Source organism: Uloborus diversus, chromosome 8, assembly GCF_026930045.1.
Source record: "Uloborus diversus isolate 005 chromosome 8, Udiv.v.3.1, whole genome shotgun sequence".
NCBI classification, from domain to species: domain Eukaryota; kingdom Metazoa; phylum Arthropoda; class Arachnida; order Araneae; family Uloboridae; genus Uloborus; species Uloborus diversus.
This window is the reverse complement of record NC_072738.1, coordinates 132,722,833-132,741,031: the sequence shown is the minus strand read 5'-3', so window position 1 is coordinate 132,741,031 and position 18,199 is coordinate 132,722,833. Positions and strand designations below refer to the sequence as shown.

Here is an 18,199-nt window from a genome sequence, read left to right as displayed (position 1 = left end):
AAATTAACCTTTTTCTTCCAGTAAAATGAGACAGATCTCTAGGTTTAAGTCTTCTTGAAAAGAATTGTATGCTAAATTCTTTAAATGTAAAATATGTCGGCAAGTATGCAAATATTTTCATGCTAAGAGTATCGAATGTGTGAAACCAAAATGAATAAAAAAGGAGCAAAATTTGCTTGAAATCGCTTAAACATGAGACTTCATCAGAAACAGGCATGTTAAAACTCCGCCACTACAATATTTTTTTCGCGAACCCCATGAAAACCTCTCGCAAACCCCCAGGGGTACGCGAACCACCGGTTGGGAACCGCTGCTCTAATAGATGATTTAAATATCTTGAATATCTTTGCGAATCAAATAAGATAATAATAAATAAGAAGCAATCTTCGCGGGTTGGTGAGTGACAGCGAGTAGGATGCAGAGTCCCCTAGTTGAACTAAAGGAAAAGTGTGATGCCACACTTCTTGTTACCTCCTCACTTCCCCTCGTCGCAATATGGCAACCAACCCTTGTCTTCAAAGCGTGACATCATTTGTGGACAACCCCTAATGTTTTCCTTATATAGCCTAAGTGACCAGGGATGATGTGAGAGCGCACTCAAGAAAAATTTTCTGAAGACAGTGTAAAATTTTCGAAAACTATGAGGAAGCTCGAACATCCCCCCCCCCCCCGTTCCCGTAAAAACTCTTCAAATATGCAAACAAAAATCATTGAAAAGAAAATTTTTTTTAGAGTTTTTTTTTTCTTTTTTGTTTTTAAAATAATTTCTTAAGATTTAATATGTGTTGTTAGCCCAAGAGTTTCGAAAATTTCGGATCACAAACACCCTCCGAGTCTTTTCAATAAGTAATTGTGCCTCTAATAATAAAGTTTTTGTCTTTTTCACCTGCAACATTCTTATTAAGAAGAGCCATTTTAATTGATTGAATTGCGCTTCTTATCAGGAAACGCCCGGTCCCTTCTTTGATTTAAGGCGCGGCTCGTACGGGGTCCAAGGGGGACAACTGCCCCCTCACTTTAAAAAAATTGCAAAAAAAGAAAAGAAGAACCAGCTTTAGAAGCGCTACCCAGCTAATCTCCCCCCCTACCGAACCTCCTTCGATTCACCCCCCCTCACCTTTTTAGTGCAGCAGACACGTATGATGTGGGGAAACACTGAATAACATAAATGTTAAATAAAAAACAATTGAAAAAAATGGGGGGGGGGGAGGGGGGACACAGTAAAAATATAGAAACAAATTCAAAAATATGGGGGAAAATCATACAGAGAATATCTTTTTGTCTCGCTGCAATGTTAAATACATGGACATAATAATGTCCCCCTGTCAATGCATTTATGAAAATAATAATGCAAAATTCATTTACATATATATTCGTTCGTAATCTTGACAATCCGTATCTTATGGCAATTCTGTGATACATATGTAAAATTTTATCTGCTCGGCCATTGCATAATCGACGCCCTTGTCTGTTTTACCTTTATCTCGTTACAAAAGTTATTTTATGGCGATGCATCCCTTGTCTTTCGAAGAGACCTTATTCAATATTGTCGTCTTGCTGGGCAATGAAAACCTTTTTACGAGACAGGCGTCCACTTTTTTTTTCTTGTAATGTTGAATCGTTCACGAAATCCATAAAAACGTTTATTGCAATAGTGGAAATGAGCGACCCTTACTGTTGTTGACTTTCTTGATTCTCTGGAAAGGCGTAGTCAATTGCGATCTTGTAATTCGAAATTGTTATATTCGGGGCTGTCCATAAATGAGACTTCACTTTTTTTTTCATTATATTTGCTCTCTCCCTCCCCCCTTTTACTCAAAGTGTCACAACCCTTCCCCATGTTCTTTATCACGCTAAGTTGCATAAACATTATCATGAAAAGGATTTTATTTCAACCCACTGTGTGACGTCACACTTCTTGTTATCAGGGCCAAATTTAGTTCCATTTCGCCCCTAGGCAGATTTGAAATTTTCCGCCCCCTCCCCCGTAAAAGAAGCAAAAGCTCAAAAACACGCAAAAAAGTGTTGCCGTAATTTAAGCTGTTAAGCTTATGAAGAAATGATGACGTTTCACATTCAGGGGCGCTGAGTGGGAGGTCACAGCGATCTCCCAAAAAATTCCGTATGTTCACAAAAAATATTAATAATGTAAAAAAGAAAGTAAACGTTAATCACTTAAGAAAGCAGTTCTGAATAAACTTTAGTATAGCACTAAACATCTTAGTCAAACTCCAATCTTGTTGCGACTTCTGGATAAACGCAACGACACTTTCTGAAATTGACACCCGCTTTTCGTCTTCACTTACTATTTTACGCTGATCAATTACTATGATTGAAAAACATTAGATTTTCATAAGATGTGTGAAAGTAATCATCAAATGACAAGAAAAAATTGTCTCTGTGAAAAATGAAAGAATGCTAATATATTACTTTCAAGAATAAAAAAAATTCATTTAAAAATGTGTGGTTAAAGCAAAATTTGCCGCCCCTGGAAATTTTGCCGCTCTTGGCAGCTGCCTACTCTGCCTATTGGGAAATTGGGCCCTGCTTGTTACCTCCTCCCTCACCCTTGTCACAAACTCACAATTTCACCAACCTCTCATCAAAGCGTGATAATTAGTTGAAAATCCTTTATGAGGAAGAAGAGGGGTTTGAAACGAAATTGTATCTATGAAATTGAACAAAACTGCATACTTGTACGTAGAGTCCATAGGGACTCTACTCGTACGTAGCATACATAAATGAAAGATACTTAAGAGCCAGTTTTTATAAGAGTCAGGCAGGTTAGATAAATGCCATTTTTGATTTCGCTAAAAATTTTACAGTGGTTTCTTCGAATGATTTTAGAAACCATATTTTTTCTTTTTTTCCAAAAAAAAAAAAAAAATGTGACCCACAAAAATTCCGAAAGTTGGTCCCGACTTAAGGTTTTTCTCAAATCGATATTTTTCAATATTCAATTATCTCTGCGCATTGAACATCAGCAAAAGTAATCTTTGTGATTACAACATATTTAGTGCCTCGAATGAAATATATCGTGAATTTTATAGCTGACCTTCAGTGGACCCTGGCAGAGGTGGCCAAACTGTGGCCTGTGCCGAAGAAAGTGAAAATGTGTCATGTTTGATGCTTCCTGGTTCCATCATGCACTGAGGTTCAACCATAGTTTTTTCGAGCAATTTGTGTAATAATAATAATATATAAATTGTTACATATGCTCATTAAATGCATGATTAATGCTCACTGCTGCGAAATAATAGCAGTTTTGTCATCAAAATATGATACAAAGTGTACTTTTTAGGGGCTTGAAGCTCAGTGCACTGAGGGTCAGTATAGAACTTAATGCCTGCATTTCAAACTAGAGTGTATGTCTTTTCACTAACAAGTGACAGAACTATGGGCAACGGTTCTGCAGGCTCATAAAATGCACTTCAAGATGAGGAAATTGCATACGAGTTAACGACGCATCCAGCTAGTTGTACTCAAGCTATATGCTTTGGCTTGCATTTTTTTTATTGTCCCACTAGTCAGTTAGGCAACCATACCCTCGTTTTATTTAATGTCATAATATTGCTTTTATCATCTTTACTAATAATAAAGCTGAAAGTCTCTCTGTCTGTCAGAATCTCTCTTTGTCAGGATCTCTGTGAGCATAGCGCCTAGACCGTTCGGCCGATTTTCATGAAATTTGGCACAAAGTTAGTTTGTAGCATGGGGGTGTGCACCTCGAAGCAATTTTTCGAAAATTCGATGTGGTTCTTTTTCTATTCCAATTTTAAGAACAAAATTATCATAAGATGGACGAGTAAATTACGAAATTATCATAACGTGGAACCGTAACATGGGCACAAGCCAATTGGCGAGAAAATTCAACATACTATATTTGTAAATATGCAGGCGAACCAAAAGACCTTATGGGCAAAGCCGTGCGGGTACCACTAGTAAGTAATAAAATATGACTTAGTAGCTGTTTGCTATCATGGTAGTTTAGTGCAGAGAAAATAATTTTTGTTACTATAATGTGCAACCTAAAATGGTAGAAAATAAGTAATTATCAAACGAAAAAAGTTATCTTAATTAAAATATTTAAAAATATACCTAAAACACCTTCAAAAGAGTGTTACAAATAACTTACGTTTTTACCACAATAACAACTTTTTTTTTTCACTTTGCTGCCAGTTATAATATTATAAAGTATGCGAGTAAGCACAATCAGCGTACTTGCAAGTCTATAATTCTTTTATGGTAAGTTTTTGATCATACTAGTTTTTTAAACAGTATCTGGAAGTCCCTGGGAGGGAAAGTTTAAACCCGGATATGTTGATTATTGTGTTCTTGAAAATAATTTGCCCATAGTTTTGTCACTTGTTTTGATTGTATTTTTTGTATTTTCTCATTGTGAAAATACACATACTCTAGTTTGAAATGCAGATATCCAGTTCTACACTGATCCTCAATGCACTGAGATAAAAGCTTATGAAAACTGCACTTTTTAGCCTTTTTCGATACAAAAACTGCCATATTTTCGCAGCGCAGAGGGGCCATGCAACTAATGAGGGTATAGAATAATTTGTATACATATTATTACATAAATTACGTACAAAAACCATGGTTGAGCCTCAATGCAGGGAACCAGAGGGCCTCAAACATGGCACTTTTTCATTTTTTTTTTTTTTTTTTTTTGACAAAGTTTAGCGATTCCTGAAAGGCTGTACTGAAGATCAGCCCCAAAATTTACGATATATTTCAATTTAGGTACTAAATGTCATACTGTCAACACAAGAATTTTTTTGGCTGATACACAGAAATAACCGAATTAAAAAAAAAAAAAAACGCCGATTTGAAAAAACCTCTACGTCGGACTCCACTTTACGAATTTTAACAGGTCCTCAAAATTTTTTTTGGAAGAAAAGAAAACAATGTACGTGTTTTCTAAAATCTTTAAAATAATCCACCATAAAAAATTTGAGCAAAATCAAAAATGGTGTATATCCGAACACCCCATTTCTGCTCGGTTCTTATAAAAACTGGTTCTTAATATCAGAGATATTTTTAACGCATCCGAAGCGTATTCCACGCATTGAATTAAGAAATGTACCTGAAAAATTTAATCTAGCATATTTTAACGCTTTGCATTTTAAATGCAAATTTAACATCTTCGGAAATTCCCGAGGGAGGGGGGGGGGAGGGGCAGTTAGAAGTTTTAAAATAATACATTCGATTGTTTTGTTGTTTTTTAAACCCAAAATGTTAAGAGTTCTAAATGTTAGAATCCAAATACAGTGGAACCCCGATTTTACGTTGTATATGTTTCATACGTTATCGATCTTCTGACGTCGTTTTCTGCTGGTCTTTAAAAAGAGCAATACTGATAACGTTAAAATATTCCAGATTTTACGTTATCCTTTTTCAGGAAATGCGCTTAATACGTTTTTCTACAAACATATCAAAATAATTTTTCATTTACTAGACTTACACAAACGTTAATTTTTTTAGATTTCTATTTTTTCAAAAAAAAAAAAAAAAAAAAAAAGAATAGTTTGAAGCCGCTAATATTAGATTTACTATTCGATGATAATGATGAATACAAAGTAGAGTAGAAATAATGAAGGGTGTCTCCACAGCTGATCAAGCGATTCTAAACATAAAAAAAACTCGTTTACTATTTTTATTTGTAAATGTCAACTAAAAAGCAAATTTGCAAAAAATTGAAATTACAGATCATGCTACTATGAATTTATATCTAGAAACAAAAGAAAATGTAAACGGGGGGTGGAGAGAGAATACAAGTGCTGTAGTTGGGGGAAAATATTTAAAAGGACTCATCTCGGGGTTTTGGGGCACTCCCCAAAAGAAAAGTTAGTTTTAAAACCAATTTACATTGCATTTGTATAATTTTTCCCATAAACAAATATTTCCGGGCACGGCGTCCCCCCCCCCCCCAAACTGGAGGGCACGTAATAGAGTTCGTGCTCTTTGTCCTCAAAAGTCACAAATGGACTCAGGGCGGGGGGACGCAACCGGTATTTTTAGGACAAAAACTCGAATTCTCTCCACCAATTAATTATCTGTGAAACCACACTTGTGCAAAAAACACGACAATTCTAAAAACACCAGTTTATGGCAAGTTTCGGAAGTAAGAGTAAAAATAACATTGCTCCAAACGATTTGGGAAATTTCCTCGTGGAAAGTTTCCCGCGCTTTAAAGAGAAAGTTTGGGTGATGGGAGAAAAAACAAACGCAGCCCGAAAAAGCAACAAAAATTTCGGCCGCTTAGAACGCGAATAGGACACAGCGGCTCACGTTACAGTTACAGACAAAATTAGAAGCGAAAAGATTCAAGGTAGGAAACAAAACCAAAATTACGACTTAAAAAAAAACACGAATAGGGAGTAAAAAAAAAAAATCTTTTCAAGAGGAGGAGGGTTTTTTTCTTTTAAACTTATCGTGCGACACATTAGTATTTTTGGCGCGTCGATACGCAAGCGTTAAAGGTTAACATTTGCGTCACAGACAGAGCTGTTTGCCTAGCCTCGGAGCATTAAAAAATGCCTTTGGAAAGCGATCTCAAGAAAGAACACAGAAAAAGAAAATCGACTGCGCGTGGTGTTTGCGACCGGTGTCATTAACATAGCCAGAAAATCGTTTTCTTGAAAACAGGTCGCTTAGATAGAGATCTCCCGCTTTTATTGTCTGCCGCTCTTTTTCCATCATTAGGTTTGATGCTGCTGGCATTACACCAGAATTGGAAAAGCAAATAACACTCATATTTAGAAATCGTGCTCAAAAGGGCGCGAGTTGAAATGTGGAAAGATAACGGCGGGGTTCTCTGTCGTTATGGTGAACTATAAATATGTTAATAACTGTGGGGTCAACCGTTCCAACATTTGCAGAAGTTTGCATTAGTAATGAAAAGAGCGGAGACAAAATAAAAATTGCCTTCTTCGGCTTCTTTTCATATTCTGCAGTTTATGTGAACATTTATTTCGATAACTAGTGGAACTTGCACTGCTTCGCTCGTGGTAGAAAATTAAAAGGTCATGTGATTCGCCAGTATATTTACAAATAATGGACAATGAATTTCTCGCGAATATGCTGTGTTAATTTCATCGTCCATGCTATGGTAAATTTCTTGACCACGGTATGGTAATTTGCTCGCCAATTTTATGGCAATTTACTCGTCCATGTTATGGTAATTTACTCGCCCATGTTATGGTAATTTACTCGCCCATGTAATGGTAATTTACTCGGTAAAATGTTCTTAAAACTGTAATAGAAAAAGAACAGAATCGAATTTTCGAAAAATCACTTCGAGGTGCACACTACCATGCTACAAACTAATTTTGTGTCAAATTTCATGAAAATGGGCCGAACGGTCTAGGCGCTATCCGCGTCACAGAGATCCAGACAGAGACTTTCAGCTTTATTTTTAGTAAAGATTGCAAGTTCGTTGCAATATTTCTATGGTATAGTTTCTATTTAAAGTACGACATTTTTATACAGTAATAATGACTACATTCAAATTTTTAAAATTATTTTCAATTTTTAACCGACTTCAAAAAAAGGAGGTTATGATTTCGTCTTGCGGCTTTTTATGTATGTTTTCGTATTACTTGAAGAATACTGGATCGATTTGAAAAATTCTCTTTTTTGCTTGTTAATGTATCTACTCAGTGTCGTACTCCGAAAACTAATATTGGAACCTTGACAGCAGTGTGCAACATTTTCATTTTAGTTTATTTTGAAGTCAAATATAACTCGTTCTGTGTCAGGTATAGAACAAAACGGGAAATATGACCTATGTTTTTCAAAAAATTTTAAAATACATAAAAATTACTCCCTCCCCCCGCAGACATTATGGCGATATTGCATTGTATATGAAGTAAAACATTTTTGTTCATACCAAATCCGATTCTGCTTAATCCCTTCCTCCTTGTAATTAGCCGTAAGACCGTATACCATGCCTCCTAGAGTTCCATTAATTATTTTTACAAAATATAATACGTAGATCCATCAACCAAGTAACTTTTAATTTATTATTATAATTAAATTATTTATTATTACAATTAAAATTATAACCAATTAACTATTAACAATTAAAATAAGCAGTAAGTTACTTCCCTTAAGCTAGGACTAAGGCAGAACTTCTTGCAATGTACCGACAGCCCAGTTAGGGACCATTCATTAATTACGTAAGGATGATTTTGGCAATTCCCCCCCCCCCCCCCATGTAAGGGTGCGTAAGATTTTTCAAACCCCTCCCCGCTATTCTAGCTATTCTAACGTAAGATTCTGTTTCGTTTTTCAAGATAATATAATGTTAGAAAAGGATCAATTACGTAAAAACGGGCCGCGTTATCTAAGTATTTTTTGTCTGATGAATACGAATCTTACATCACTGAAATCGTTATTAAATTCACTATTCTTTAAATTATTTTTAAAAACATTTTTGTGTAAAGAAATACTTACTAAAAAGTTGGAATTTAGACCGAATGTTGTTTCGATATTATTTTGTATATGATGCGATATTAATTAAAAATGAAACATGCTATACATAGTGCGACTCTTTTGTTATGTTTTACAATATTCATTCTTTGTAAAAGAAGAAAAAAAAGCAGCTCAGCCTAATACGTTTTTTACCTTCCAGACAGAAATGAAATATGATCCCTGTCTAACCACATGACCGCGCGATTTCGAATATAAAATATAGACTTGGAAAATATTACGTAAGAATGGTTTTGACCCCCCTCCCTAGTATGGGCATGTAGAGTAATATGTACATTTCCAACCCCCTCCCCCTCGAGACCCTTACGTAATTAATGAATGGCTCCTTATCCCATCCAGAGACTGCAGTTTCGTCCTTGTTTGGACTCATCGGTCTGGAATAGGAAATAACCGGGCTGGAGGCAGAGATAAAGTAAATTTATCTCACTAGCGAGAGTCTGCACACATGGTGTGGTTTAACTCGAAAATTGAAGGCAAAGCTTATTAAGCAGCAAGTTACCGCCCCTACCGCACCATATCTGCGGACTCTCGCTGGTGAGATAAATTTATTTTATCTACCAGTTTGTTGGCATTCTCTGCTTCAATGAGATGACATCTGCCTCTAGCTCGGTTATTTCCTATTCTTGGCTCATGAGTGCAAACAAGGATGAAACTGCACTCTCTGGATGGGATAACTGGGTTATCAGTATATAACATGCAAATTACCTGGTACTAGGGCCTGATTACCCCAAAGGCCAACTAGGCCTGTGCCTGGGGCACCACCTTTCTAAGGGACCCAAAAGTGCGCATAGCATTTGCAACTGCGTGAAAAATACATGTATTTTAAAAATAATACTATTAAAAAATATGACTTATTAGTTGGAAAAAAAAAACAAAAAAAACTTCCAATTTTTATTCATTCTGCCAGTAACGAATTTACTTTGCCAAAATTATGAGGAGCCTCAAAGAGGATTCACATGACAAATGATTTATGCATAGTTCTGTGATAGACGAAGGGGCCCCCAAAAAGTGCATTCCGACGGGTCCTAAACCTATAAATCAACCACTGTATAGTCAAAATAATCAATTATCCAACGATTTGAAGCACAAAAATTGCAAAAAACTGCAGATACGTGTTTTGGCGTTACAAGGAACACCTTTTTCAATGCAAAGAAGTGCGAGCTTCTGGATGAAACGTCATCCAAAATCTCGGATGACGTTTCATCCAGAAACTCGTACTTCTTTGCATTGAAAAAGGTGTTCCTTGTAACACCGAAACACGTGTCTGCAGTAATTTGCAATTTTTGTGCTTCAAATAGTTGGTTAATTGATTATTTTAATTTTCAGCACAAAGGTATTTATTCGCTACACTGTATAGTGTTCAGGGGGGCTCCGAATTAACGTGGGACTATGGCTTCACTTTTAGTTAGTCGGGCCCTGCCTAGTACAACATTGTTTAACTCAGGGGCGGATCCAGACAGAATTCTCGGAGGGGGCCGTTTGGAAAAATACGATGCTTTGAAAAATTTTTGAATTTTACAAATACCAGTATAGCCCATCTTTAACTAGAGCATTTTTTAAGGAATTTTCATCAGGCGACGCAAGTTTAAAATAAAGGCTGTAACCTTCCCAATTATTTTCCTATTTTCCTAACAAACGTGTGCATATATCGTCGCCTCATAGTGGCATTCCAGTAATCAGTGCTGTGTTATGAGGCAACTGTATAGGACTTCTGATTTAAGAGGAAACCGAAATGAACCAATTGTAAGTATAATATTAACTCTGAAGTATAGGGTGCTCGGGGGTTTCTCCCCCGGAAAATTTTTGAATTTGTAGTCTTAAAAAACGCATTTTAGACTATCTTTGGGTAATGTTAGGGGAAAAGATGTTCGGTGGCGCTCCCCTGTCTATTTTTTGAAGTAGTAGCTCTACGAATACAGTTTTAAACGATCTTTGATAATGTTAGAGGGAGGAGAGATTTGAGGGCCCATCTAAGGAAATTTTTCTGATTTGTAATCCTTGAAAAGCATTTTAACTGTCTTTTGTAATATTAAGGGCTTAGGTGCGATCACCCCCCCCCGCCCATTTTTTAAATTGAAAAACACAAACATTATCTCCAATAATGCTAAGAAGAGGGGGGTTCAGGGTTTCTTGGGCGGATTTTTTTTTTTTTTTTTTTTTTTGCCATTGTGGATACAAAAACGCAGTTTAATACGATCCTTTTCGTGATGATACGTGAAGGAGAAATTCGAATGTTCACACCAAGAAATTTTTCTAATTTGCTGTCTTAAAGATCCATTCTAATTATCTTTAGTAATGAAAGAAGAGGAGGAAAAGAGGTTTGGAGCGCTCCCCCCGAAATTGTAGCTCTAAAAAAAATTTTTGAAAAAAAAAATAGAACCGACTTCAAAATTGCTCTAAAAAGTGAAAAATAATTTTATTCTTTAAACACCATCGATAATACTTTTAAACATAATTTTTGAAGTTGGCGCAAAAACGATCGATAAAATCATTCACAGCCATAACTCAACTACAAGTATAAATTTTACCAGGTCCAGTTTCTTCACTACCACATGCATTACGCATTGATGACAGCATATCTGAGTAACGATATAACTGTTTCGTTCCTAACTTTGGATGATTTTTTGATAAAAATATGAACGAAGCATGGTTACAATGGATTTTACTTTTTGTTTTTGCGCCAACTTCAAAAATTATGTTTAAAAGTATTATCGATGGTGTTTAAAGAATAAAATTATTTTTCACTTTTTAGAGCAATTTTGAAGTCGGTTCTATTTTTTTTTTCAAAAATTTTTTATTTCATTCTTTTTAGTGTAAATGTAGATATTTCAGTAAAAGTAAGAAGTTACCTAGTAAGAAGTTCGGCTCTATATCACTGTATTGCTTTAGAAAAGCCTTTATTCAAAATTATCATTACAATTACTATTAATGTTACTGTTATATGGCACCAAACTTTTATAACAATGAGTTTCATATTGTCGCGTAGATGAAGATAGCGAAGACAATGTAATGTCATGCCAAATGAAGCGAATACTCATTATTCTCAAATCGAGATCTTTATTCAGAACCACGAATGAACGTTACATCTCCTTATATACAACTTGAGAAAGTGCTGGAACTTTCCAGACTTGGAAAGATACAGAAATTAATAGAACATTCGAGAAAATACGGGAAACAGTAGAAACAAAATTTTAGTAAAATTCACTTCATCCTAGTCGGGACTTGAACCCGGGTCGCTCGTGTGGGAGGCGAGAATTCTACCACTGAGCCACCGTTATCCACGAATGAAAAGTGCGAACTTCGCTACAATATCATTTTAATTGCATAAAATTTACTGTTTTTTGCCCATAACTTTTTTTCTAAAGAACAAATATGGTCAAATAAAGTAATGGGACCTAAGTTGAGCCATCCCCTATCCATTAAAAAAAGAATCATCAAAATCGGTTCACTAGGGGAGACGCTATGAGTGGACAAACAAAAAAAAAAAAACATACATACGGTATGAACTGATAACCGCCTCCTTTTTGAAGTCGGTTAAAAAGGCTGTTTTAGACGGTTTTTGGTGATGTTACGGGGCTGTGAGAGATTAAAAGGCCCATCCCAGGAAATTTTACTTATTTATAGACTTAAAAACGCATTCTAGACTATCTTAGGTAAGGTTAGGGGTTGAAGAGATTCTGAGGTCTACTCCAAATTTTTTTCAAAATTGAACTCTTTAAATTGCAAATGTAGGCAATCCATGATTCATGAGTAACTCTTAGAGGACCAACAATTTTTCGAAATTGAAGCTCCAGAAAAGTAATTCTTGAAGACTTTCAATGATGTTAGGAAGGGAGGAGTTCTCCCTTGGAAACAATTTGAAACTCAAGCGCTTAAAACAAAATATAGGCCGATCGTGAGCAATATTGGCGAAAATGAGACATGGGTGACCCTCCCCTGGAAACTTTTGCAAGTTATTTTTTAAAACGTGGTTTATAGACGATCTTTGGTAATAGTAACAGGAGGAGTGGTTTGGAGGGTCCCATATTAAAAGGGGATTGAAGAATAATTACATAGCACTGCATAAAGTCAGATTAAAACTTAAATCTAATTTTAACTTAATGCGCGATCATTAAATGTATAACTCTTTATCGGACACTTACTAACACGTATCCCTTTTCTTTTTTCCATGAGGGAAGTAAACACATCTAATAAGACGAGCCCATTATGCTAAATGAACCCAAATATTTGGTATACACTTGATATTTTTGAAATTTTCGTGGGTTGGCCATGCCTTTTCCCTCTAGCATTGTTTCCATTTTTGTTAGACTTCACATGAGTTACAATCAAGTTTTTTTTTTTTTTTTTTTTTTTTTTTCAGCTTAAGCAAGAAAAGAGGGTTTAAAAAAAAACTATACTTGAAACTCCCTCAGTGTGGTTTTATGGCTCCCCGGCGTTGTTTTTATATTATTGTTTAGGGGGACTTCAAGGGATAAAAAGATTTTTTTATATTTAGCTCTAAAAAAAGGGTTTTTAACTATTTTTAAAACTTTCTCAGAGTGAATATGGCCCCCTTCTCATTGTTTTCCCTTATTGTTAGATTTCGTATGTATTATAAGGGATTTTTTGCATTTTTTGGATTTTTTTTGCATGGCGTTTTAACTAATCTTGAAATTTTCTCGGAGGGGGCCATGGCTTTTCTCAAAAAAGGGCATTTTAACTATTCTTGAAATTTTTCAGGGAGGGGGAAAGAAATATTCCAGAAATATTCCAGGGAGGGGGCCATGGCCTCCTTGGTCCCCTCCCTGGATCCGCCCATGGTTTAACTTGTCTCGGTGTTAGTAAGCCGCCAAATCTTTAAATTATTAAAAGTGTTGCTTGTTGAATAAAAGGTTTAAGAATCAGATAAGGTTAATTTAATAGATGAACCTTATCTTTCGAGCTAAAAAGGACAAAGTACCAATATAATATCTGTGACAAAGTAAATTCTTTACTGGCAGATTGAATAAAAATGCCCCTTTAAGAAAGTTTTTTTTTCCAGTTAAAAAGTCATAATTTTTTATTAAAAAAAATACATGTATTTTTCATGTAGTTTCAATTCTATGCATCTTAATCTTTAAGTCTTGAGATAAGGGAAGCTCCTAAGAGATAGGGAGAAAAGTAATTCAATATGATGTCTACCAAAACATACGGAGCATTATCTACTCACACATATAAACTTAAATGTCAATACTGCTAATAAAAATATTTTTAAAAAGTCATAAAATATATGGTTCAACGAATTACAACGTTTCAGAATGTCTTATACAAGCTTTAATGCAAACATGATTAGGTCCTACAATTAAGTTAATTATCGGACTCTCCTATTTTTCTAAATTGAGCAGTTTCCGAACAGTTTGGTTACCTGGCGACCGAGCGCTCATTTTAGCGAAATGTATTCTAATTACGAATTAAAAATTGGTTCATTTGCGTAAAAAATCAGTAAATTGGCCAAGAAATGCCGAATACATCTGCTTTTGCCATTACGAGGGGTTGTAATTTCGAGTTAAGGGAAAACGCCCTTTTAATTTCACTATTTTCTTTCTTAAAGTGCGGTATAATATTTGAATAGGGAATTGCTGCTTTTAGTACTCGGATAGGGCTTTCGTACGAAGGCTTTTAAATGACCCAAACCAATCTATATGAAAGTGTCATTACTTAAAATTTATCCCGTTCTATTTCATTAAGGGTTAGTAAATGAAGGTAAATACTTTTTTTCTCCGGAGTACGAAAATTTCAGTAAGGGGCCATTAATTAATTACGTAAGGATGATTTTGGCACTTTTGACCCCCCCCCTCCCCCATGTAAGGGTAAAAAAAATTTTCAGACACCCCCCCCCCCCCCCCTATCTTACGTAAGATTCCATTTCGTTTTTCAAAATAATAAAGTAACGAATCTTACAGCACTGGAATCTTTATTAAATTCACTATTCTTAAAATATTTTTTTAATCCTTTTTTTTTTTTTTTTTTTTTGCAAAACATTTACTAAAAGGAATCTAGACTGAATGTTTTTTCGACAAAATATTTTTTGTATATGATGCGATACTAATTAAAAAATAAGACGTTCCATACACAGTGCGATTCTTTTATTATATTTTACACTACTTATATCTTACATTACCAAACCACTTGACCGCGCAATTTCTAATATAAAATATCGACTCGGAATTTTTTTTCGTAAGAATGGGTCTAACCCCCCCCCCCCCCGCCCAAAGTAAGGGTATGTAGAGATTTTTCCAACCCCCCTCCCGCTCGGGATCTTAACGTAATTAATGAATGGCCCCTAAGCTTCTAACGATGTATAAATAAGATTTATTTATATCCACAAAAGTAAAGAAGCTTTCATAGTTGACATCTTAGTACGTATTGCTGTGGCATAGGCTTGTCATTTCAATAATTTCCCGCAAGGGGGGGGGGGCAAGTGAAGGCTCAATCGCCCCCCCCCCCTGGAAATTAGAACTTCCTTGCTTTTAGTACTTTTTTTCTTTGCAAAAATGTAAAAACATTTCTTCTCCAGCCATTAAAGAATAAGTTATTAAAAATGTCAAATTTTAATAACTCTAATCTGTACTGAAATCGGTTTCTATGGGGAAAATATATCAGCTCCCCCCCCCCTTAATTGATAAAAAATACTAAAATAAAGGTTCAAATAACAACAGTAATTTGTTCATGGCTTATGTTGAAATGTTTTAAATAATATTTATGCTCATTTTTTTTCCTCAAAAAGAGTTCTAATGTCTAGAGGGAAGCTGAAACCCCCTCCCCCCCTCCCTATGGGCGACCATGGAAAGGCGATGTTCCAGTAAAATAAGTCTGATGGAGTTATCATTCAGACGGCTGATGACGGAAACTTTGTCAATCTGTGGCGGATTTACAAGTTTGGGGTCCCGTCGCAATGCATTTTTGGGGCTCCTTTGTCCATCACAGAACGATGTAAAACATTAATAAGGTGCATTTTTGTGTTCCCTATTACACACAAACTTGGGGACCCCTCGCATTTACGACATGGTAAATCCGCGACTGTTATCAATCCTTATATAAATCATAGCCAATGATCGAGTAACCCGCGTGTTTCAACAATGAAACTTGCGCCCCGTCATGATAATTTGATACAGTAAAACCTGTAAAGTTGACCACCTTTGTAAGTTGACCACCTGTCTATATTGACCGCTTTTGTCTGGAACGGAATTAGTCCTATCTTACTAATATTATATATGCGAAAGTTTGTCTGTATGGATGTATGGATGGATGTATGGATGTTTGTTACTCTTTCACGCAAAAACTACTGAACGGATTTTGATGAAAGTTTACAATAATATAGCTTATGCATCAGAATAACACATAGGGTAGTTTTGGTCCCGTTATGGGGGGGGAAACCCCCTTAGGGGGTAATAAAACACAATTTTTGTATAAATTCTCTAATATTGGGATGAAAAAATACTTGCACATATTTACATTATATGTCCATCGAAAGCTCTGATTTTTCTGCTGAAGATGGCACCTGTTCGAAATTTCTAAGTAGAATAAAAAATGAGTTATGAGCTTTTTAGATCCATGTTCGAAGGCTTTCCTCAACTCAATACAGTATTTAGTGTATCATCTCAACTCCCTGTCGATAGCGACAATTGTTGTATTGTTGACTTTCTTTGCTTTTCGTGATTGTTCAAGGCTTTTCTCAAGTCAAATCTTAAAGTAAGATTTTTGCACAAGATTGGCAAATAATACATGATTTGGCTGATGATTTTCCATTTAAACGGAACTTTAATGTAATTAATGGTTTTTATTATTATTTATGCTAATTGAACACTTACTCATTATCCAAACAACCAGCAGATCGCCAAAATTTTTGCAGAAAGATTTCCGTAGCTTTTCCAACGTTGCTGTTTTTGAAACCGAAGACTACGTTATAATGTTTCTCAGCTTTCACCATGTAAACAAAATATCGCCAATCAAATAATTTTCAAAAGACTTTTTTTACTGTGTTAAATAATCCAGCAACTAAATTAGGCAAATCCATAAACAGCACATAAACTTCCATTAATTTTCCTTTTTGCACAATTTCAAACAATCACCAAATTTTATTACTTATTTTGGTAACATTTCGGATGAAACTGTTTAGCGCCATTTTATGGTGACCAAAAATATCTCAGCATCTGGCGACGATATCTCTGTAACGAAAATTAATATCATATCGTTTTACAAAGTAAGGAAAGAATGGGGGAGCATCATCGAAGGTGGCGAAACGACTTTCGCAAATTCGGTAAAATCGCACCAAGAGCCACAATGATTGAAATTTCCCGAAATAACTAAAGCAAGTATAAGGGGATTACGAGCGCAGCTACTTTTTTTTAATCACTTCGTACTTCATTAGCCATACAGAGAAGGTTTTAGACTCCATGTTAAAAAAAAAAGTATCAACAGATTAATCTTTTTAAACATGAGAAGATTAATTTCATGTTTTTTAAATTTGTATATGCTTAAATATAGTGCTTTCGTTTCTAAATCAATACTACTTTGTTCTTTATACTTATTGCTATTTTAGTTTTATGGGTAAGGAAGAAACTCAATTTTTAATCACGTCAAAAAGATGTGTTTTAAATTCTTTTACTTAAAACAGAAAACAAAAGCAAGTAACGATTTTTTCTAATAATTATTACTGACCCAGGCAACGCCGGGTATTTTTGCTAGTCTTATATAATGAAGGAAAACCTCTGTAACTTGACCACCTCTCTATCTTGACCACCTGTCTATCTTGACCACTAATGAACACCAAATTTGGTTTGGAGTATTGTAAAAAACCCTTTGTAAGTTGACCACTTGGTTTACTTTTTAAAATTTTATTTAGCAAATTATTATTTTTTTATAATTATTTTTTTTATAGCTTTCCAAGAATATTTTTGATGTCAGATCAGCATTTTACCAACTAAATGAAACAGCAGCATAACTAAACCTCCTTTTGAGTTTGAGTAGATCATCATGGGGTTATAAATGTATATGAGAAAAAAATAAAGCGAAAAATTTGTAATTTTTGATTAGCTATGAATTTTTAGGAACTATTAATACCAAATGAGTAACTTTTTATAAACAATAAGACTTTTTTTTTTGATCAATTTACTGAAATTTTAAATTTGCATGACACATTATATGTCATTCTGGGAAAATAATCTCTAAAAATAATTGAATAACATTTTAAATTATTGTTTCAAAGTAATGCTAAACAATGAAAGTGAGTTGAAAAGAAAGAATAAGTGTCAATTAGTCAAAAAATGAATACATGGTGCAAGAAATGACAAAAAAAAAAAAAAAAAAAAAAAATCATTACCCCCTTTATAAGTTGACCACCTGTCTAAGTTGACCACCAAAGTACTGCACCGCAAGTGGTCAACTTACACAGGTTTCACTGTAATATGTTTTGGTAATGTTTAACATGCAGGGGAAGGCTTTATTGTGACAAGGCTGAACTGGATCCGGTAACTTAACTGTTTTACTGGTAAAACTGTCATTTCAGGGGAATGGAAAACGAAAGAATGGTCAACTATGAACGCTACCTACTGGAGTTTAGGATAAATCCACTGGAGTTAGGGTTACAATTTCAACTATCAAACTATCACCAAACAGGCAATGGCTTCGTTCAAATGTAGAAGCAATTTTCACCCGTCATACCTTGACGGGCGAC

At 35.1% G+C, this 18,199-nt stretch overlaps 1 protein-coding gene across 2 annotated transcripts in view; it reads left to right on the top strand.

Moving 5' to 3' along the window:
* The window catches only part of LOC129227483 (beta-1,3-galactosyltransferase 5-like), a 77,433-nt gene that overhangs the window by 42,676 nt on the left and 16,558 nt on the right, over positions 1-18,199 (top strand). The gene's annotated exons all lie outside the window — the stretch shown is intronic.